The sequence below is a fragment of the Suricata suricatta genome, chromosome 17 (genome assembly GCF_006229205.1).
Source record: "Suricata suricatta isolate VVHF042 chromosome 17, meerkat_22Aug2017_6uvM2_HiC, whole genome shotgun sequence".
In the NCBI taxonomy this organism is placed as follows: Eukaryota; Metazoa; Chordata; class Mammalia; order Carnivora; family Herpestidae; genus Suricata; species Suricata suricatta.
In genome coordinates, this window is record NC_043716.1 from 32,612,102 (window position 1) to 32,634,469 (window position 22,368).

Here is a 22,368-nt window from a genome sequence, read left to right on the forward strand (position 1 = left end):
AAATACGGTCTCAGTTCATGGTGTCCAGCTTTACCCTTTTTAAAAATGTTTGTTTAATGTTTATTTATGTAATGTTTATTTTAATGTTTGTTTACTTTGTTTATTTCTGAGAGAGAAAGAGACAGAGCATAAGCAGGGGAGGAGCAAAGAGAGAGGGAGACACAGAATCCGAAGCAGGCTCCAGGCTCTGAGCCATCAGTATAAAGTCCACTGCAGGGCTCAAACTCACAAACCATGAGCTCATGACCTGAGCCAAAGTTGGACACTTAACCAACTGAGCCACCCAAGTGCTCCTCCAGTCTTCCCTTCTATGTTCCACTCCAGATTCTTAAAACATAAAAAATAACTAAATAAAATACATTTTTAAAAAGCTGTTGTTTCTAGCCAGCTCTATCCCTTCCCCTAGACATCCAACATCATCTGCTCCTGATTTTCACCATGAGACCAGTCATAGCAGATTTTGGACGCTGGTGCAGGGTCGTGCATCTTCTCAGCTGTGGCCTGTTTATTTTGCTTCCCAAGAGTACCATTTCCTGAAGAATGTTCCCTCCTCACAAATTCCTCAATACTGCAAAGGATTCTGCCACCCACTAAGACAGGGAAACACTGATGGTGAAGGGCTGAATTGTGTCTCCTCCAAAATGCCCATTTTGAGGCCTAAACCTTCAGTACCTCAGGATATGACTGCATTCAAAGACAAGGGCTCATGAGAGGTGATTCAGTCTAAATGAGGCCTTTCCAACAGGCCCTAATCCAACCTGACTGGTGTCCTTATCAGAAGAGGTCATTCCGATATGCAGAGAGACACCACCAAGGTATGCACACAGAGGAGAGACCGTGTGAAGACAGACACAGCAAGAAGGTCATCATCTGAAAGCCAAGGAGAAACTCCCTGAAAGAAACCAGCACTGACGACAACTTGATCTTGGACTTCCAGCCTACATACTGTGAGGAAATAAATCTCTTTTGGGGTAGCCACCCGGTCTGTGGCATTTTGGTTATGGCAGCCATAAGACACTGGCCATTCATCTCTTGAAGAGTTACCATGTACACTAACGAGGTAAATGCTCTGCAAAGTCCTGCCATTGGGACTGTTTACCTTTGAACCACACTCTCCAAACTTCTGTATTTATGCCCTGCACAGAACTGCCATTATCAAGACTGATGGCAGAGAAAAGGCCATCTGGATATCAGTAAAAATTATGTTCTTGCTCTTCAGAAATAAAGTGGTGGATAGATAATTGTCAAAACCATTCCCAAATTATAAAGAAAGCAGGGATGTCATAAAGATGTCAAAGTCTTCATGGTACAATGATAAAAAAAAAAAGAAAAGCACCAAAGTTAAAACCAAAGTTCTGATTCCATCTCTACTCTTAACTGACTCAGCGAGCTTGGTCAAGTCCTTTCCCTTCCCTGACCTGGGTTTCTCCATTTGTTAAGTGAGTGGAATAGCCTTAGCCAGATTTCGCCTGAGTCCTCAAACGCTGGTGGGTCAAGGTTTCTTACAGTTCCATAATTAACCTGCCAGGCTCTCCTTCTCATGGTTTCTAACATTCAAGTTGGAGTTCTCTTGTGGTTTCTATTTCAAATTTGAAAGCATATCTCCTGCCTAAGTGCTCCCAGCTTCTCTCTGAAGCGTCCCGTGTTCCCAATCTTTAATTTTTCTCATCTTTAACTGTTATAACAGAACGACACATCCTGACAAATAACGAGGGTGCCCAGCTCCGCACATTTCTCTTACCCTTTGTCCTCTTCTCGTCACAAATCTGAGCATTCATTTCATGTTAACCATCTCTGGGAAGGGATCACATAGGAAAACACAGAAAACAGTCAGTTCTTGGCTTTTGAACTGAAAATTCATAAATCCTGAGTGGATCTGGGGCACAGAAGATACATGAAGAAGAACCACACTGCACTGACCAGCTGGGGATTTCCCAGAAAGGCTTCAGACTTGACAATGGTAGAGCAAAACTCTTTCTACACCCGCCCCCAGCCCCTGCCTTCCCTTCTCAAAAATCAGCCCAAGATAATAAGGAGAGCAAGACAGAGAAACAGAAACTCCATGTTAATGAGGCTATAAGCTATCTGTAATTTCAAACCATGACATATAGAAATAGAGAAGATTAAAAGAGTGAAAAATGACATGGCAGAGAAAGGTCAAAGCTGAGTGACCTTTTCTCATCATGAGAAGCACACCCGTTCATCACCTCAGACCCACAGAAAAGGCAAAAGTTAGCCTGGAATGTCAGTCGATGAAAATGGCGCCCTTCGTGGAAATCTGTGGAAAGAACACATAGGCCTTATAACAGCCGTGATCTAAGATGGCCGCCTATGATCCCCATCCGCCGCTACCCACACATGTGCACTATGTCCTCCCACGCCGGACCAGGTTCAGTATGTGTGCTCAGTAGAGCACAGCGGAAGCAAGGGTAAGTCACTTCCAAGATTAGGTTATACAAGACCACTACCTCCACGTGCTAGTTTGGGACTTCTCACAGCAATGCTGGAAGCTAGAAAATAATGAAGCAACACCTTAACGTTCTGACTTAAAGTTATTTTCAGCCTAAAATTCTTGCCCCAGCAAAACTATCAATCAAGTGTGAGGCTGAGACTCCAAAAGCTTACCTCGTGTACCCTCACCTCAAGAACTGTAGGAAGCTGTACTTGGCCAACACGAAGGACCAAATCATGACAAACAGCCATGGGGTTGAGGAAACAGAGTTCCCAGCACAGGCAAGAAGTAAAGGGAACCCCATGAGGATGGCCATCCCGTGGGCCACGACAGAGGGGAACATCAGCACAGAGGACTCCAAGAATCCTTTTCATCTCTAGGGAGGATAAAAGGTTTCTATGCAAATTCGTACTAAAAACTGTCCTAGTGAATTATTAGAGGCTGTGAGTAGGTTTTGCCAGGAATGGAAAGAAAACAAGAAAACAAATAAAATGCCACAATTGTTAACTTTTTTAAAGAGCCATTCAAAAAAGGACATAGGCTCATAGTGCATTCAATAGTGAACAATAACAGTATGTTATAAGAACACCTTGTACTGTCAAAAAAAAAACCATCTCACACAAGAAATTGAAAGAATGAGAGTTGAAGGAGATGAACAAAGTTAAAAAAAATAATAATAACTCATCTACCCTAATAGGAATTAAGCAGAAAATACCTAAAGTGGACAAATCAAGAGAGAGCCATAAACATATATTATTTATGATCTTGGAAAAAGGATCCAAAAATGGAAAAGGATGCCTCTGGGGACTGAGAAGAAGTCAAGGAGCAGGAGATGGAGGCTGGTGTTGCTCTTTTTCATTATAAGACCTTGAGCAGGATTTGTTCTTCACGGCGGCCAGCAGGGCAGATGAGGAGGAAGACTCCTCCAGAGTGACAGTGTGGCCCACACCGAGCCCCCACCTGAAACTCTGGCATTACCGGAGACTCCTAGTGTCATGGGGAAAGGAAGGGGAACCCAAACAGAACAGAAGGTGTCTCTCACCCAGCAGAAGAGGGGCTTGAGCTAAAACTTAACTTCAGCCACACAAACGTGAAACTACATTTCTTAACCCCCTCCCCATGAGAATGGACCGAGGTTCCTACTGGCTCTCTGCTTGGTCCCTGGAGAACTTTCTGCAGCGGTGGGAAGATCATGGCACCTGCCCGAGGCAGGAGCCATTAGCCACAGTGGCTGGGGAGGACTTGACATGTGGTCAGTGCGTGTGAGGAACTCAATCTTTTCATTTTATTTAACTTTAATCATTTAAATGTAAATAACCACATGTGGCTCGTGTCTCCTATGGGAGATGGCGGAGCCAAGTGGCCTTCCTGAAGTCAGTCTGGCATTCAATAAATATCAGGGTCTACTCTATGCCAGGCTCTGTCCAGGGCTATTGAACAAAACATCCCTGGTCTTTTTAGTCACAAGTGTACAGGGGTAGGTGAGACAGACATCATCTCTCCGATGAGCATATTATTGTGAATTACAGTAAATGCAGTGGAGGAAAAGGATGGGGAAGTGCAGGACAGCAGAACCGAGACTTCTCATTGAGCCTGAGGAGGCCTCTCGGGAAAGAAAAACGAAAAGCCAGGAATGAAAACATGTGTCTGGAGAGTCCCGGGGTGGGGGGTGGGGGGGTGAGACTGGACAGGTGAGCAAGGACCGGACCATAAGGGCCTCCTAGGCCGAGTAAGAGATCTCCTATTTTATTCTCAGTGACAGGAGCAGAAAAGCTCCCAACGCAAGCGGCATGGACACATTTGCAGTTGGCAAAGACCGCTCCAGGAGGGGAGTGGGGAATGCAGCAGACAGACGGAGGCTTGAGGAGGCTGCCACGGGCAGGTGCCTGGGGAGAGGTGACAGTGATAGAGATGCGGGCCATGCCAGAGGCAGCTGGGTAAAGGGATGTAACCAGGTTCCAGAAGCTTCTGGGGAAGAGTCCAGGGCTGGAGTGGAGGTGGGAGGGGCGAAGGGGGACGCAGCAAGGAGGCCCCATGCTTCAGGCCCAAGCGAAGGACAGTGTGCTGGAGCTGAGAGGGGGAGCAGGTAAGGAAGGAGGAGCCACGTCCCAGAGGGTCAGAAGCTGTTCCCTTGGCTCCCCACTGGCTCCTCCCTCCCTGGGCCTGAGCCTTCTTCGAAGCGCACTCGCAGCAGCTGCGCCCTCTGGCGGCCAAGCTCTGCTCCCACTCCCCACGTCCCCCTCTCCCCGCCAGCTGGGTCTCCAGGACAGGTGCTCACTTTCCCCTGGAATTCTTCAGCCACTTGGTGTCTCTCAGCACTCTGTGCCTGTGCTGAAAGGGTGAGACCGGTCCCCAAGAACCTGTCCCAGGCTTTCCAAAGCACAGACCCCATGCTCGGGATAGGGTTGGGGACTCAGCTTGGAGAACTGGCCATGAAAAGGACCTGGTGTCAGATTCCAGGACTTGAGTGTCACTGGAAATCCAGGGAAAAGCCAGACCAAAAGGAGCAGGAAGCAGGGACAGAGCCCAAGCAGGATGGAAGGCAAGGTCCTGGAGAAGACTGCCCCATCCCTCCATCCCCCACGGGGGGCAGTGCGGGTCATCTATGTCCTGTCTACAAAGGAGGTCCTTGGCTGACTCAGGATAAACGTTTCTGATCCATTCTGAAAGGCTGGGCCCATTTGTTCTTCCGCTTGTGCAATCTTAATACTGCAATTTCACAACCCCTTTGTCTTTGTCTCCCTTTTGTCTCTGCACAGGAGGGGTCCCCTCCCCTCTGTGCCTGCACCATCTTATCTCCCTCAATTCGCAAGCGTGCACTCCAGCCCGCCAAGCTGTCTCCCTCCTGTGGAGATCCTTCCGCCACTGCACAGACTGATTTCCTGGGTGCTCCGAGCGAGCTGACCTCAATACAGCTGTGTCGAGGGTGGAGAGAAATCCTAGTCCCCCTACTTCTCCGTCATCTTAACTCCCCCTCCACGTTTGTTCTCCTCCACACAGAAGGACTGCACCCCAAACTCAGCTAAAGCCACACAACCAGGGACTGTCTGCTCCAAGCATCCGTGCCCTGAAGGAGCTCAGCCTGCTGGGTGTTGTGGGGCCCGTGCAACCCTGGCCACATGTCTTAGGCCCAGTCAGTCCCAAAGCCTCCCCAGTGAGGCTCCTGATGATCTTGTGTTGGTCTTCTGGTCCCATAACCTGACGGTTAGGTGTGAGCTCTCAGGGATGTATGCTTTCTTCATCTGGGACAGAGGTCCTGGTCAGAACGGCGCAACAGAGAGGATTTAGGTCCAGCTGGGAAATCTGAAGACAGTGATACCACCCCACCAGCAATCCGTGTGCAAAGAAATGGGGGCTTCCTGGGGGCGGGGGCAGATCTCCTCCTAAGGAAAATGGAAGTGAGGTCTATAAACTTCTTTGAAAGGTTGGTGGGGGTGGGGGCAATTCTGGCCACAGCCCTGGGAAGAGGAGTTGGCTGGAGTAAGAGCCGCTAGACAGTCGCAAGGTGATGTGAGCAGAAGCCCGCTCTGCTTTTCAGCTACGTCCCACGCTTCCATACCACAGGCCTTGGCATAAATGTCATCCCCTCCAGGAGGGCCTCCAGGCACCCCAGACTAGCTAAGTTTCCCCTGCCATATATTCCCACAGGGCCCTATGCTTCCTTCTCTGAGCTCATCAACTTGCCAACAACTGACTGTTGATTATCTGTCCTCCCGCACTGGATGTCACCACCATGAGCTCAGGGACCACACCTGCCTTGTCCCCTGGTACATGTGTGGTTCCTGCAACAGTGCCTAGTACAGAACCAGAACATCGTGGTACAAGTATAGGCACTCTCCCCATTTCAGTCCCATGTCAATAAGGGACCGAAGTCCTTCCTCAGGAAAGGCATGTCCATCACAGCCCTCCGCAGCCAGAGACCTCCCCAAGGAGCTGGCAGGAAGCCAGAAGAGGCCATACTTTTATAAAAGCAGAGCAACACCGCCCTAGAATACCCCTCACCCCTACAGGCGTCTAGCTAGGGAATAACTTGTGCACACACTTGCATGTCCTAAGCAAAGAATATCAAGGTTGGTGCCACCTTTCTCCCATCAGGAATTTAAAATGTTTGCACTAAGATGTTGTGAATGGATGTATATTAAAGGAAAAGTTCTACCAGAAGCAACAACATCTCTTCAACTTTACAGAATCTATCAGATGTCACTACAACATTCAGTGTTTTTCCCCAGACTTAAATCATGTCCTCAGCCATGACACCATCACTTTAGAATCTGATGTACAGCTTTCCGAGAGAATAACAGGCACTAGCTGCTCCAACCTTGACTCCTAAAATAAGATAATAATTCTTTTGACACCTCAGAGAATATACCATCAGTTGGTCAAAAATGGATGAAGTCATCTAACTATTTCCAGGACCTGGGGGGGGGGGGGGGGGGAGGGTTGATTTAAGCACATTTGCTTTAAAGAATCGAAGGTGGGGAGAGGAGATTGCTGATTCTTTTCTGGAAAAGTCATGGATTTACTACTTGACTGCAGGCTAAAACCATATTAATTTTATTTCCAATGTATGTATCCAAGCTAAGAGAGGTTGTCGCGAAAGGTTTAAATCTTAAATCAAATGTTCTTTCCAATAAGGTCATTAGTGACAGGCTGAAATGTTGCGAGGGATGTATTACATGATGGATGTTTGTCATTTACTCAAAGAAAAATGCTACAGTGAGCCTAAAGGGTCATTTCCCAAACCACAAGGTATTCTCATGAGGCAAGAGCTGCCACGTGATGAGGTCCAAATTGCTCCGCTCCCTCCTCTGGCCACATTCATTACCCCTGCACTTTGCAAGGACAAGCTCCTGCTCTGCTGTATCCTGACGTTGCCTGCCTAAAGAACTCAGAGCAGCACCATTTGAGCCCATGATCGCCAGACCCCATGAAGGGGAGAAGGAGATGAATCCTATGCATTCAGAGAGGTCTGAGGCTTTTTCCTTAGCATGATGTCATGGACGCATCAGGGCATTCATATCTGGGGGTAACCAAGGACACAGAGGTGCATGTGAGTTCAAATTTCACCAGCTGGTACAAGAACTGTCATCAAGTAATAATACCACAAATATATCCCCAACTTCTACAGCAGCGATGATCGGATATTCGCAGAGTTCCTGAAGTCTCTACTGCAATCTAAGGTTCCACAGAGCACAGTTCAAAGATCACTGGGGAATTTGAGTTTGCGTGGGTGTAAGCAGGGTCAAAGGCTGACTGCACCACTTCCTTGTTGTGATCATGTATAAATGTATGTATGTATACATGTATACATGTATATAATGTGTAAATGATATAACAAAGTAACAACCTTCCCCTAGTGCCCCCCAATCCTCCCAGAATCCCTTCTTTCCTTCCAAAGACTGGCGGTATCCTCACTGTCGAGTAACTACAATAATCAACTAGCAACAGTGATTGCAGTAAACAGAATACCTCATAGAACAGGCATAAGTATAGAGCTTTACACTTTGCAGAGCATTTTCAACATATGTTAGCTCACACCTTGCTCCTGAACACCTTCCTTGAGAGGCCATTATCTCTCTATGTTACAGATCCAGAAGCTGGAGGTCGGAGAGATGAAGCCACTAGCCCAAAGTCACACAGCAAAGGAGATGCGCCAGAAACACCAAAGCACGAGTTTGTGTCTCCAGCTCCAGTGTTCTCTCCCCTAAATGAAGGCAGTTCTCATTCAGCACCTAGAAGTTTCCGTCAGACAGCACACACATGGCTACATCACCAAGCACAGTCTACTCCAAGAGGCTTGACGTCAGCCTGGGGTTCCAGGAAAAATGACTGACCACAAGACTACCATGGATTAAGCTTTATGAGGGATAGACCAAATAAATTGGCTCTTGCATAACACTCAAACCCATCTCTTGAGTTTGCAAACAAAGTTTCGTAGATGTCCAAAGAAAAGACGTTGTTAAGGAGATACTCCTGCTCTAGGCTCTCTGGTCAACAGCCTTCCACAATACTGGATTCTCCATTCTGAAATTGCAGGGGAAAGTCATTATAACAGGATAATTTCCTATACTCATCCTAAATGCCAGTATGAGCAAGTCATGTCTGGTATCATATTCAAGCAGCATTTGGTATTGGAAAACACCTTGTAATTCGTAAGCCTTCCTGGACTGGCAGCTTCACGCTCTATAAGCAAAGCACAAAATCTGGAAAATCAAATGGCAGGGCAGCCTCTTTCCTTCACACACGGTGACAAAACACTTCCGCCCTGCTTGGGTCTATCCCGACTGCTGGATTCAGAGAGAGGCACCCTTGACTTCTAGCAGTCTTGTAACTGGTCCAACTTGGAGGCTTAGGCTCTGGGGAGCCCCTCTTCTCTCCAAGAGGACCCCCTGTCCCTGGGCTTTCAGCCAGGAGGAACCTAAGAAATGGTCTTATCCACAACCTCATTTTACAGATGAGAAAACCAAGGCCAAAGGAGTTGAAGCTCGTTGCCCAAAGACAACCAGCAATTTAAGGTATGTGCTAGAACACAGAGGATAAGCCAGAGGAGCAGGTGTGGTTCCTAAACAACTACAATAATATAGTAACACTTTTTGTTTCTTTGGGATCAACATAATTCCTTTGTACCCCCAAGTGAAGCCCTGGGCCTTATACAATCCTATATCAATAGAAAAAAAAGACATACATTAGTAGTCCCATTTTGTAAATGAGGAAAATGAGGCTGAGTTGTACAAATCTGACGACTAGTAAGAAGAGAACCATCATCCAAAGTTTTGCCCAGCCCCAAAGTGCGTGTCACTCATTCTCCTTCCTCGACCTGTGGAGTCTAGAGAGGCACTTGGTTGGCCTGGTCTGGAGGCTGAAGGTCCTCTGGATTTTGGAAGTACAGTTCCAGGTAGATCCTTGCTCTCGGAGCAAAGAACTCTGGCCACTTAGCTGCCAGCAGATGCTTACTGCTACCCTCCTGGCCGCTGCCCACAGGGTGCCTCTGGTGGACAGAGTCGCTGGGGGTCCCCACCTTTAACCCATCACCACTCGCCAGAGCCTCGATGCACACCCCTTCCTCCCCTGGCACTGGGAAGCCAGCCAGCTTCAGAGACTTCTCTGCCAGAGGGTGTAGAAAACCAAACCGAACAAGATACAGGGTAAAGGTCGAGGAGGGGCACGCAGCTCAGACCCACATGGCTCCGCTGCCACCGGACACCTGTCTCGCCCTGGCATCGAAACTTTCCGGACCAGGCAGCCTGCCTCCCTGGAGCCCTGGGGCTTCAGGAGTCAGCTCGCTCAGAGGACGGGCAGCCTGCCTCTGTCCGCTGGGGAGCAAAGGGAAAGCCATTGATTTCATTTGGGAGATTTTCACGTTAGTCCTTTTTATTATCTCAAGAAGGGGCAGAAAATCCTCTGAAGGAAAATCAATTACAGCTAGGCTCTGGGCGTCCAGGGTGGCCCTTAGGCTTCTGAGCAACAGGCGGGTCTCCCAGAGGAGAAGCCCTGGCCTCTGAGTAGCCGCGGGTCAGCTCCCTGATGACTTGGATGCATGTGGCCCTCCGCCTTCCACCAACCAATCATGTCAGCTTGCAGGACAGCCCTGCCCCCAAGACCCACAGCAGGTGATATGGCTGGAGCAGGACTGGGTGACACCCCGGTCCACGGCGCACCCCTGATTCCCTCTCCCAGAAATCAGAAAGTGGACCTAGAGCTTCTGACTGGTGGGAATGGAAGGGACATGAACGTGGCATTTGGGGAGAGGGTATCTGGGCCCCACACTCTAAATGAGCAGAGGAAACCAATCTGAGCAGAGAAAGCGCAGCTGGTGGCCAGAAAGAAGCAGAAACAAAAGAGAGAGCTCTGGCAAGTGTTCAGATCCTGGCGGCCAGACCCTCTGCCTGGGTTTGACAGCAGGTGGGCTGGGAATCCCCCCGCCCCTTCCTCAGTTAAGCAGCTAGAGCTGATCTATCTGTGTTGTTTGCAGCCAAATACTAGAAATAATGTCTTTCCAGGGCACCCAGGAGGCTCCGTTGGTTAAGCATCCAACTTGGGCTCAAGTCATGGTCTTGTGGTTCATGAGTTCGAGCCCAGCGTTGGGTTCAGCTCAGAGCCTGGCGCCTCCTTCAGATTCTATGTCTACCTCTCTCTCTGCCTCTCCCCCACTTGTTCTCTTTCTCTCTCAAAAAACAAATAAACATTAAAAAATTTTTAAATAATGTCTTTTCTTCAGTTTGAAAAAATATGCTTTTGAAACTGTATGTTGGGATGCCTGGGTGGCTCAGTCGGATGAGCATCCAACTTTAGCTCAGGTCATGATCTCACAGTTTGTGGGTTCAAGTCCCATGTCGGGATCTGTGCTGACAGCTCAGAGCCTGGAGCCTGCTTCAGATTCTGTGTGTCTCTCTCTCTGCCCATCTCCCACTCACACTCTGTCTCTCAAAAAAATGAATAAATATTTAAAAATTTACAAAAAAAGAAAGAAACAGTATGTCATCAAATATCCAAAACAGATAAATCCATAGAGACAGAAAGCAGGGGTTGGGGGGAAGGGGCTAATGGGGAGTGACTGCTTGAATAGGTAGGGGGTTTTCTGTGGGGGTGATGAAAATGTTTTAGAACTTTATATAGGGGCTGGTTGCACAACGCTGTTAGTAATGCACTAGATACCACCAAATTATACATCTTTATAGGGGCTTAATTTTTATGTTATGTAAATTTCACCTCAATAAAATAAAAAAAAAAAGACACCGTATGCCATACCTACAGATAACTAGAAGTCCCATTAGAGATGCAGAATTTACCACCTAACTGGCTGAAGTTTCTCATTCATTTGCTCATTGTTCGTTAATTCAACAAATATATATAAAGTGTTGACTGCATGCCACTGTGCAGAGTGTGCGCAGTGAGGGTAACAAGTGTAACATCGGAGGATGGCAGGGAGGTCCGGTGCTTTGTCCTCTGGCACCCGCTCCTCCTTTTCCTCGGGCAGGAGAACTCCCCTTCCCAACAGGGAATGCATTCTCCAGGGTAAGGAAAGGAGGCTGATTCTGCCCACTCTTTCAAGAGGCCAATCAGGGTAATGCTATGCTCCTGACCACCACGATCATTGGTTCAGGAATGGACACGTGACCGAAGAGGAGCCAATCAGAATCTCCCTGGAACTGTTCTGCCATTGCCCTCCTGAATGACCCTGTCTTTACACTGGTGTTGCTAAGCAGAAGGATGCAAGCGTTGGATGCTGGAGATGACTGGTCTGGGAAAGTGAGAGAGAGAGGGAGCTCTAGAGCCCTGAAATGAGCTGCCCCACTCAGGTTTCCAGCGATTGAGCCAAGAAAGTCTCTTCTTTTTGGATTAAGCTAGTTTGAGTTGTGTTCATCACTTTTAAAAATTTTTTTAATGTTTATTCAGCGGCACCTGGGTGGCTTAGTTGGTTAAGCCTCCGACTTCAGCTCAGGTCAGATCTCATGGGTTCCGAGCCCCACATCAGGCTCTGTACTGACAGCTAGCTCAGAGCCTAGAGCCTGCTTCCAGTTCTGTGTGTCCTTCTCTCTCTGCCCCTCCCACTCTCACGCTCTGTCTCTCTCTATCAAAAATAAATAAAACATTAAAAAAATAAAAAATAAATAAATGTTTATACATTTTGAGAGAGTGTGTGTGTACGAGTGGGGGAGGAGCAGAGAGAGAAGGAGAGGGAGAATCTCAGGCAGGCTCCACGCTGTCAGAGCAGAACCTGACACAGGGCTCAGACTCATGAATCTCGAGATCATGACCCAAGGAGAAATCAAGAGTCACACTCTCAAGCGACTGAGCTACTTGGGTGCCCCGTGTCTCATCACTTTTATCGAAGATTCTTTCCTTGGAAGGAGGACAAGTGTAACAGCAAGGAGAGTAGGGAGTGCCACAGAAGCTCGCAGCAGGAGCATCTACTGAAGATCACAGGCAGTATGAGGTCCTCGGTCCTGTAATTTACATGCATATTTGGGATTTCAGTATTGCCTATTGAACACTTAGGCTCAAACTGCTATTGCAGTAAATCACTACATGATGATTTCTGAAATGTTTAGGGTCAATGAGAAACACTACACCACAGCCTACGGTAAGGCATCAGAGAATAGTCTGTAAGACAGATACTCCCAGGGCCTCTGTGTTTCCAGAAACCTGAGAGATGGAGCCACACCACAGCCCTGGCAGAGCAGGGGGAGCCCTCGGTCGATGCTGGCAGCTCAGAACAGACTGAATTGATCGTGAACATTTGGTGCCCGGTCTCACATCCTTCATCCCAGCACGGCTGAGGCTGGTTCCCTAGCAACTCTGCTCCCTCCCTGTCCACCCACCAGACTGCAGTTCGTTCTTCCTCCTTAGGCTACTGGGATGGCTCCCCGATAGTCTGATTCTCAAAGCCTTGGAGAAACTACCTCTTCCTGCCCTTATCTACCCTCCGGGGATGGAATTCTCACTGTTCACAGCACAGGACATTTACACACAGCTTTCAGACCTTATAGTGTGCTTCATCCGATGTTCACTGCCACTCCATGAGATAGGAATTATTCTGTGTCCATTTTACAGATGAGAAAACTGAGGCTCAGAGGGGCTGAGGAACTTACCTCAGGTCACACAGCTTGCAAATGAAGGAGCTAGGGTAGGACTGTTAAAGAAGAAATCACCCCATCCCAACAGACTGCTTTCCACATGAATGTGCATAGACCAAACACTCTCTTACCCAGGTTTCTGGACTTTTCCAGATCATTCTATCCTCAGTTTCATTGAAACTTTGCACCTCCTGCTGCCTTTAACTGGCATGGGCCCTGACCCTGCCTTACCAGCTTGGATGGGATGGGACTGCCACATCCTGCCCACATTCTCAGGAACGCCTTGTCTCTGACTGTTTTCTATCTCACCATGGACACCCCAGGAGGTTGGAAGCTTTGTAGCAAAGAGAACTTGACCCCAGCAGTTTCTCCAGAAGAAGGCACTGAGTGAGCAGAGGAGATTGTGCAAACTTGTTCAATTCAACTTGCAGTTCTGAGAAAAACACCAGGAGACACTCTGTCATAGTACAGTGTCAGTTACGACCCTTGTCTGTGGTCAGGCTGGTGGTTCCAAGCCCATGTGACAACCCCCAGCAACAAAAGTCTGCCAGTACATGACAGTACATGTTGACGTGCATGTGTGTGTCCGTGTACCTGTGTCATTTTAAAATGATGGCATTTAAATGGCTGTTTCTGTAAGCCCAAAGCTACTGGCAATTTCACTTGATTTGACCCGATGTTTTGAAAAATGGAAAACTCCATATTTGTGGATGATTTATTCACAACCCTCCTCTGAAGATCTGCTTTTCAAAACCAACAAGCAACACAAAAGAGTTGTTTGTTTTTTATTTGACAAGCATTAGAGACGGGGGCCTGGGAGAAGCAGACCTTGCTCCCAATTACACCCAGGACCTGGCAGGCTCCTGCAGTGGAATGGGTGAGGGGGCTGGGGGTGGGGCTCATGGCTGGCCTTTCGACGCTGCACCTGCTGGAATCGAGTCAGACCCTTCCCGGTTCTGCTCTGAACCCCTGTTTGCTTCATTTGCTGGCAAGATGATCACGGATCCTCTGGCCCAGCCTGTGACCCACCCCCCGGCTTCTCAGCCTGGGGGTGTCTTCCTTGCTTCCATTGCCCCCCTCCACCTCTCTTACTCCCGGCTATGTCCCAGTCAGTGCCAGCACACCACAGGACAGCGTTTGCAACTGCTTTTAAATGCCTCGGAAATGTATGACAATGAAAATGCTTGTCATTTTTCTCCAGATCTCTTCTAAAAATGTGGGCAGTCTTGACAACACCTCAAATAAATAGGCAGATGCTGCTTTCAGGGGAAGGAGGCTCAGGGGAAGCTGGGAGCCTTGCAGCCTTGTTGAGGACCCAGGGAAGGGAGGCCTGGTAGGTGGCAACCCAGGAAGGAGCCCAGTTTCCCGAAGAAGGATGGTAAAGGGGGGCGAGCCCTGAAAAGACTCCCAGGAGAGTCTGCAAGGTCTGATTCGCCTCCGGAAGGCTTTTCCAGGGAAGACACCCTGAATTAACACCCTGGGTTTACACATCGCTGCTGGCGGAGGTTGGGAAGAGGAAAGGAAGTGGGCAGGGAGAGGGAGGAAATTAATTTTACTGGGTTTCAGGTTCCAACTGTGATAGGAACCCCTACAACTCCTTCACTTCCTATAAAACAGGTCACTTCACCAAAACAAGGCTCCTGAGGGTTATATAAAGGGTGCAGTATTTGGCCCATGTCTATACTAAAATATGATTCAGGGGCACCTGTGTGGCTCAGTCGGTTGAGCGTCAACTTCAGCTCAGTCACAATCTCGCGGTTCATGAGTTCGAGCCCCACGTCAGGTTCTGTGCTGACAGCTCCGAGCCTGAAGACTGCTTCAGATTCTGTGTCTCCCTCTCTTTCTGCTCCTCCTCCATTCAGATTCTGTCTCTTTCTTTCAAAAATAAACATTTTTTTAAATATTGGAAAAAAATAAAATATGGTTCATTGCTTATCTGAAATCAAGATGTAACTGGGCCTCTTGTGTTTCATCTAGCAACCCTAAGAGCATGGGGAACCTCCCAGAAGGGATACAGAACCAACTACCCAGACTGGAGTGACCTCTCCCCTACCCCACATCTCTCACCAGAGACTAAACCCACACAACTCTTAGCTCGGATGATGGACACACTCACGCTTCAGAGGGAAGGTCAAGGTATTCAGGATGGATATCCGAGAGAGGGAAGCGTCAGTTCCCCATGGCACCCCCTGCCTCCAGGTCCCTCAGTTCCTCATACCCAGGCTGTGCTCTGCCCCAACACCCAGACCAAGGGTCTAAGCATAAATGACTTAAATAGCTGCCCACACCCCACCCGTCACTGCCAGGAGGAACTGGGTCCCGCGCCCCATGCCACCTTCCCCAAAGCACACTCTTAGAGTCTCTTTTCTGGTCCCTACAGCAGTCTTGGTTAAGAAAAACTGTTTCTTTTCATCTTGACTAAGCAAACAATACATGGGAATGATGATGTAAATGATTCACTATGAAAAAAATAGAAAAGAGAGAAACCTCTAAATAAGAGAATAGGACACAGTGCAAGTATATGGATATGTTTCTCTTGCCATCTTTTTCTACGTATCTATGAACTTTTTACATTGCTGGCACCAGGCTGAATGTTTGGGGGATTTTTTTTTCTTGCTTTTTTCGCTCGAATTGCTTTTCATTTGACGTCATCCCATTCGGCTCAACCTTAGTCAATAAATATTTGCCACATGCCTACTATCAGCCCTGCACTGTGTGCGGAGCATAAACAAGCCTGAGTCAGTCCCTGCCCAGGACGCTTACGGTTCGGGGTGCAGGTCAGACATTGAACCGGGGAGATAAGAAGAGAAATGGTCTCCTACAAAGTCTGCAGCATAATTCAATTGCACATTTTGCTTTTGAGGAACTGTGTTCCTAAAAACGCAGAGAGAATATCTTAAAGAGTTACATTTAAAGTAAATATTCTGTATGTGACTCTGAGCAGTAGGACGTTTCACAGATAATGCCTGACCATAGTTTACCCTTGATTCCCATGAGCCCTGGGCATGCGGGAATTACTACTTAATAAAGCACTTGGGAACCGTGGGCCCAAAACACGTCCCTCCACAGCACCTTTTCTAGCGGCAGCATCGAATTCTGTTGTGTGAACAGACCGTAAGGTCTTTAATCCCTTATTATTAAATACTGAAGTCGATTCTAAATGTTCACTTTTATAATAACAGAGCGATGAACATCTTCATGCATGAATATCTGTGTGTGCAAATCTGATGATGTCTTTGGGATAAACACTATGGTCGGTTTCAACAATGAGTCTCGGGGCGGAGACCAGCTAGTCATGCACAAAACCCACTTCGTCCTTCTGGGCTCACACTAGGCTACGTTTCCCAGTCTCCTCTGTAGTTAGGTGTGGGCATGAGACTCCTTTCCGGCCCCAGTGGGAATAATGTCTCACGCTGGCCCTGGCCCGTGAAACCTCCCATCCGTGCTGTTTCTTGCTCCTTCCCCTTCTTCTAAGAGTCCTTGGAAGGCACGTGTTGAAAATGGCAGGGCCACAGGTTAGAAGGAGGTGGACCCCTGAATCACCACTTGGATAAGAGCTAGCCCCTTGCTGGTCAGCCCCCCCCCCATTTTGAACACTTCACAAAGAGGAAATGAACCCCTTCTGTGGTAAGCTGCTGAGATTTGAAGCTACCCCTGTTCCAGCAGCCAATGTGGACTGATCCAGGGATCCCCGCCCCACTTCCCACCCTGAATCCAGTCCCTCCTGGGCATCTCAGGTGGTAGAAATGCAGTGGCCCCTCCACTGCAGGCTTCCATCCCCGGTCACCTGCACATTTCCCCCAGTCTCACCACAGAGCCCCGGGCCCAGCCCTGCTCTTGGCAGTCCTCCTCCCTGGGGACTGGCCCAAGGCTGAGGCTCCACAGGACCTACTTCCCCCAGCCTCTCACCTGGGAGGGCTCTGGTAAAGGCTCCCAGCTTCCTGTCCTGGGACTTGCCCGGTAGCCACGGCACCTGGAGGGCCAGCACCAATTTCTATCCATGGAGCACAAGAGAATCTACAGAGTCACAAGATAAATAGCCCCACAGATTACAAATAACCCATTCTCCAAGCTCGCCACCGCTCATTCCGTGCCCGGAAACCTCTGTGTCGTTTCGTCTGTGTCTCTTTCGTCAGAAAGCAAAATGGATAATGCAGCCTTGTTCTGGGGAAGCCAGGGCTGCTGTGTTTGGACACATCTGCCTGGCAGCCCAGGGTTTGGGTCAGCAGGGCATGCCGGCTTCGTGGTCCCCCTCTAAAAGCCCCTTCCTCCCCCCTGGGCACAGGGGAGGCTCCAGTGCTGCTCTCAGAGACTGCAGGCGGGTCCATTCATTGTACGGTGATTGCCATCTTGTGGCAGAAAGGGCACAAGGCAGTGGAGCGTCCCTGGTACACCCAACAGATAATCAGCCTCCAAAGAGCACCAGAAGATGATGGTCAAGTTCAACGTTGCTTCTTCCCACTGCCTCTCAAAGCCCTTTCTTTGCCTGGCCAAACAAAAAACAAACCCAAAACCCCCAAATGCCTCTTCCCGTTTAGCCTCCTGCAAATCATATGCTTGGTGGATTTTCTGCAACTAGCTCTTTTAGCTTCTTTCATTGTTATAAAAATGATACGTGTGCTTTATTCAAAAGTTAACACACCGCTGAGGATTTTAAAGGAGACGGTCACAAATCACCCCCATCCGCCACTCAGAATAGCCAGCGTTAGGAGCTGGGAGAAGTGGCTGCAGGGGTCTCCCCACGCTTCCCTCAAAGAGAGAAGCAATGTGGCTTCTCGCAGGGCCGGCGCAGTGACACCAGGCTGCGGGGGTCCCTGGTTGGCTGTGCGACTTCCTTGGGCAAGCCACTCCCGCTCCGTGTCTCTCGTTTTCTCATCTTAAAAACAGAGGTAATAGTCACATCTCCTGCTCAGTATTACTGTGCGGGACCAACCCTGAAATACTCAGCACAGCACCCAGTCTCTGGGAAACCTTCAAATGTTAGCCATCATCATGGTGGTGGGCGAATAGGCAGAGAGTAAGGTAGTCTTTTAGGAGAAGGATATTTAAGTGTGTACGTTACTTTTTATATTAAAAAGATAGAACTACCAGGATATCTGGGTGGGCCAGTCAGTTGAGCGTCTCTTGATTTCATGACTCTTGGTTTCAGCTTAGGTCATGATCTCTCCGTTCGTGAGTTTGAACCCCGCACCAGGTTCCTCACTGATTGTGGGGATCTTGATTGGGACTCTCTCTCTCTCTCTCTCCCTCTCCTCTGCCCCTTCATCTCTCTCTCTCTCTCTCTCTCTCTCTTTCAAATTAAATAAATACACTTTAAAAAATAAAGTAAAATAATCTTAAAAATAGAACTATCATTTGATCCATCAATTCCACTTATGGGCATTAATCTGAAGAAAATGAAAAGACATACACACCCCATGTTCATTGCAGCATTATTCACAAGAGCTAAGATATGGAAACACCTGAGATCCATCAAGAGATAAATGAATAAAGAAAATGTGGTGTATACACACACACACACACACATACACACACAATGTAATATTATCCAACCAGTATAAAAAGAAGGAAATCTCCATTTGTAACAACATGAATGAGCCTTGAAGGCATTATGCTAAGTGAAATAAGCCAGACAGAGAAAGACAAATACTGTATGATCTCTCTTCTATGTGTAATGTAAAAAAACTACAACAAACAACAAAAACAAGCTCATAGATACAGAGAATAGATTGGTGACAGCCAAAGGCAGAGAGTTGGGGGTGCATCAAATGGGTGAAGGGGTAAAAATAAATAAAGTTATAACATAACTTAAAAGTTATAAAATAAGTCATGGACATGTGACTTACATGGAGATGTGAGGTACAGCGTGGCATCTATACCTAAAAATACATATTGCATATTTGAAAGTTGCTTGGAGTCGATCTTGAAAGTTCTCATCACATACAAGAAAATCTGGAAGTATGTGTGGGGATGTACGGCAACCAGACTTAATGTGGGGATCGTTTCTCAATATATACAAATATCAAATCATTATATTGTGCCTCTGAAACTAACAGAATGTTATCTGCAATAAAAACAAAAAAATGGAGGTGCCTGGGTGGCTCAGTCGGTTGAGCATCTGACCTCAGCTCAGGTCATGATCTCACCGTCCGTGGGTTCAAGGCCCATGTCAGGTTCTGTGCTGACAGCTCAGAGCCTGGACCCTACTTCAGATTCGGTGTCTCCCTCTCTCTTTCTCTGCCCCTCCCCTGCTCATGTTCTGTCTCTTTCTCCCTCTCTTTCAAAAATAAATAAGCATTAAAGAGAGATTCTTTTTAAAAAAGGTTGGACCATGGAAAGGGCAGGGATAGGGAGTCTATAATTGGAGAGGCTAAGAACAGTAGCTCCTCTGGCCAGCCGTGTGTCTCTTGGCTGGCTCTCTGTCCCCAGCCCCCAGCAAGCCCCGAGGGTGCTGCCTCCAGCAAGAGCAGTACCCACTTGAGCAATCCCCACTCAGAACGGGACTATGAGGGAAACACCCATCGCGCTGCTGGCACAGGCTGTGAGTTCCCTGCGGGGCCGGGGGAGGGGGGGGGTGGGCACACCGGCTCTCACGCACCGCGCTGCCCGGCTCCTGTCACCTCACCTGGCTTATCCCAGATGCCCAGCCACACGTACTGCAGGAGTAAGCGACCAGTAGGTGGATCTGAAAGGCCAGGCCTGAAGAGTCACTCCGGGGGACGCTCCCCACTGAGAAATCTCTCCGCCAGGACGCCTGCTTTCTGTTAACACACATGGGCCACAACAGACAGGTCCCACCTGATGGCAGCAGGAAGGACCTGAGACGCACCTGTCACTTCATCCTCTGAGTTAGCTGTCATTGTCTCCATTTGGCAGCTGGGCACACCGAAGGTCAAAACGACAGAAACTTACCCTTGGGCACAGAGCTAATAAGTAGCAGAGCTGGGGTTTAAATTCAGGATCCGGGCCGTCTGCCTCCCAAGCTCTTCCAACTGATCCTGTTCTCACAGCAAAGGAAAGTAATAATCGACCCACTTGCTTGTGAAGTTTCCACCTCTGGCCACAACCCACATTCAGTCTGGCCAAGGAATCCCAGGGGCAGTTTGAAGCTGGGTTTTTGACCCTTACATCTTTTGACAAGCACCCTGCAGAGTAAACTCTTGGCCATCGAGCATCCTTATGAACCTGGGGGTCTGGGGGTTAGTTGGGTCATACCAAAGAGGCAACCCTAACGTCTTCAAAGAGGTATATTAAAAAATAGTCACCACAAATCATCCAGGCAACTCTGATGGTTGGTTATAGGAGTGACCCTCTCTCTCTCTGTGTGTTCTTCCCTACAATCCATTGCTAACACAGCCACTGCCTTAGTTTGGGAGGCTATAACAAAACACCACAGACGGGGTGGCTTACATACAAGAGAAATTTATTTCTCACGGTTCTGGAACCTGGAAGTCCAAGATCAGGGCGTCACTATGGTCAAGTTCTGGTGAGAACTCACTTCCCAGTTCAGAGATGATGGACATTTTCTCGCTATGTCCTCACAAGGATGAAGACATAAAGGAACTTCCTGGGGTTGCTTTTACGGACACTAATTTTTAATTTTTTTAAGTAGCTTCATGCCCAGTGTGGAGCCCAACATGGGGCTTGAACTCATGATCCCGAGATCAAGACCTGAGCTGAAATCAAGAGTTGGATGCTTACCTGACTAAGCCACCCAGGTGCCCCTAATTGTTAATTTTTAAGGACATTAATCCCCTTCATGAGACTATCTAATTATCTCCCAAAGCCCCCACCTCCAAATATCATTACATTGGGAATTAGGTTTCAACATAGGAATTGGGGACGCAAACAGCTCTCTAACAGCTACTAAAGTAACTTAACCTTCTCTAACACAGAGCCTGCCTTGCTTACTCTCTCACTTAAAATTTGTCCTTGACTCCCTATCACTGAAGTACAAGGCCTAAGACCCTGTGCATGACACACAGGAGCCTGCACTGTCTGCCTCACTCACCCCGGTTGGCGTGCCCTCCTCAGGATAAGCCCATGCTTTTAGCTGGTCCCTCTACCTGGAAATCCTTTTACTTTTTTACATCAGGAATTCTTTGAGAAACACCCAAGCGCAGCAAAAAAGAAAACAAAACAATTACTCTTGGGAAGCGGTCTCTGATGCTACTTGGACAAAATTCATCCTGCCCTCCTTCGTGTTCAGCTAAAACTACAGGCACTGCCGGGGCCGCCTTCACAGGTGTCCGATAGGTGCTCAAGACATGTGTCGTGGTTGTTTGGAACAGATAGAGAATAACCAAAACTTCAGGGAATAAAGTCTAAAAGAAATCTATTCATGAAGAAAGTCTATCCAGGCCCATGCGTTGCTCCGTCCAGAAGCTTCAAAATCACCAAGGAGGATGAAAGAGATCACAGGTCATCCCCGTCTCTGTGAAAGGCATCCTGTGTGCGGTACCTCATCAGGGCCCTCACCCACCACCCAGGGCCTGGTTCAGTGCAGGTGTCCCCGCAGCCCCAGGTGGAACACGGGCCTGCCCTGGCTCCGTCCACCCCAGAACCCAGAGGCAGGCAGTGGGACCCAGTCCCACTGTGAACTGCGGGCAGGATGGCCAACTGATGCAGAGCTGACCCATGGGGCCAGTGTGCTCCCCAGGTTCCCCTCTTCCCATCCAGGGTGTGCAGAATGGACCCAGAGCTTCCGAAGCAGGAAAAAGAGGCCCTGAGAACAGCCGCAGGGCTGGAAGGAAAGCTCCTGGGTTGAAAGGCAGTGGGGGGGGGGGACGTCTTTTCTCCTTGGTCCCTGAGATCTGATACGTAATTATGGGGCATGAAAGATTATGTCCAATTCCCCTTGTGGTCCTCTAGCCCTATGAAAAAGGGAGACCAGCAGACAAATGTGCTCTCAACAATGGCCAGCTGTTGTTCAGAGCACGGGCGCTCCCTCTTGCCCAGGACAGGGGCACACACCCTGGGGCCAATATTGCCCCCTCATCCTTGTCTCTCTCCCTCCACTGTGGGGAAGACTATGTCCATATGATGAGGCACCAGGACTGGGAAGAACAGAACCCCTAGAAGTCCCACTGGCCCACAGATTGGTCACATTTATAACCCTGAGAAAGCCCTGGATCTCTTTGCCTATTAACTTGGCTTTGTAAACAGACATTGGATTTGGAGTCCGAAAACTTGGGATCAAGTCTCAATCCAGCCACTTACTAACAATGTGATCTTATGCAAGCCACTCCCCATTTCTGGGGCTCAGTTTCCTCAAGAGCATGAGATGATAAACAAAGACCTACCTCCAGGCCTCTTCAAATCTAACTCTGCAGTCCTCTG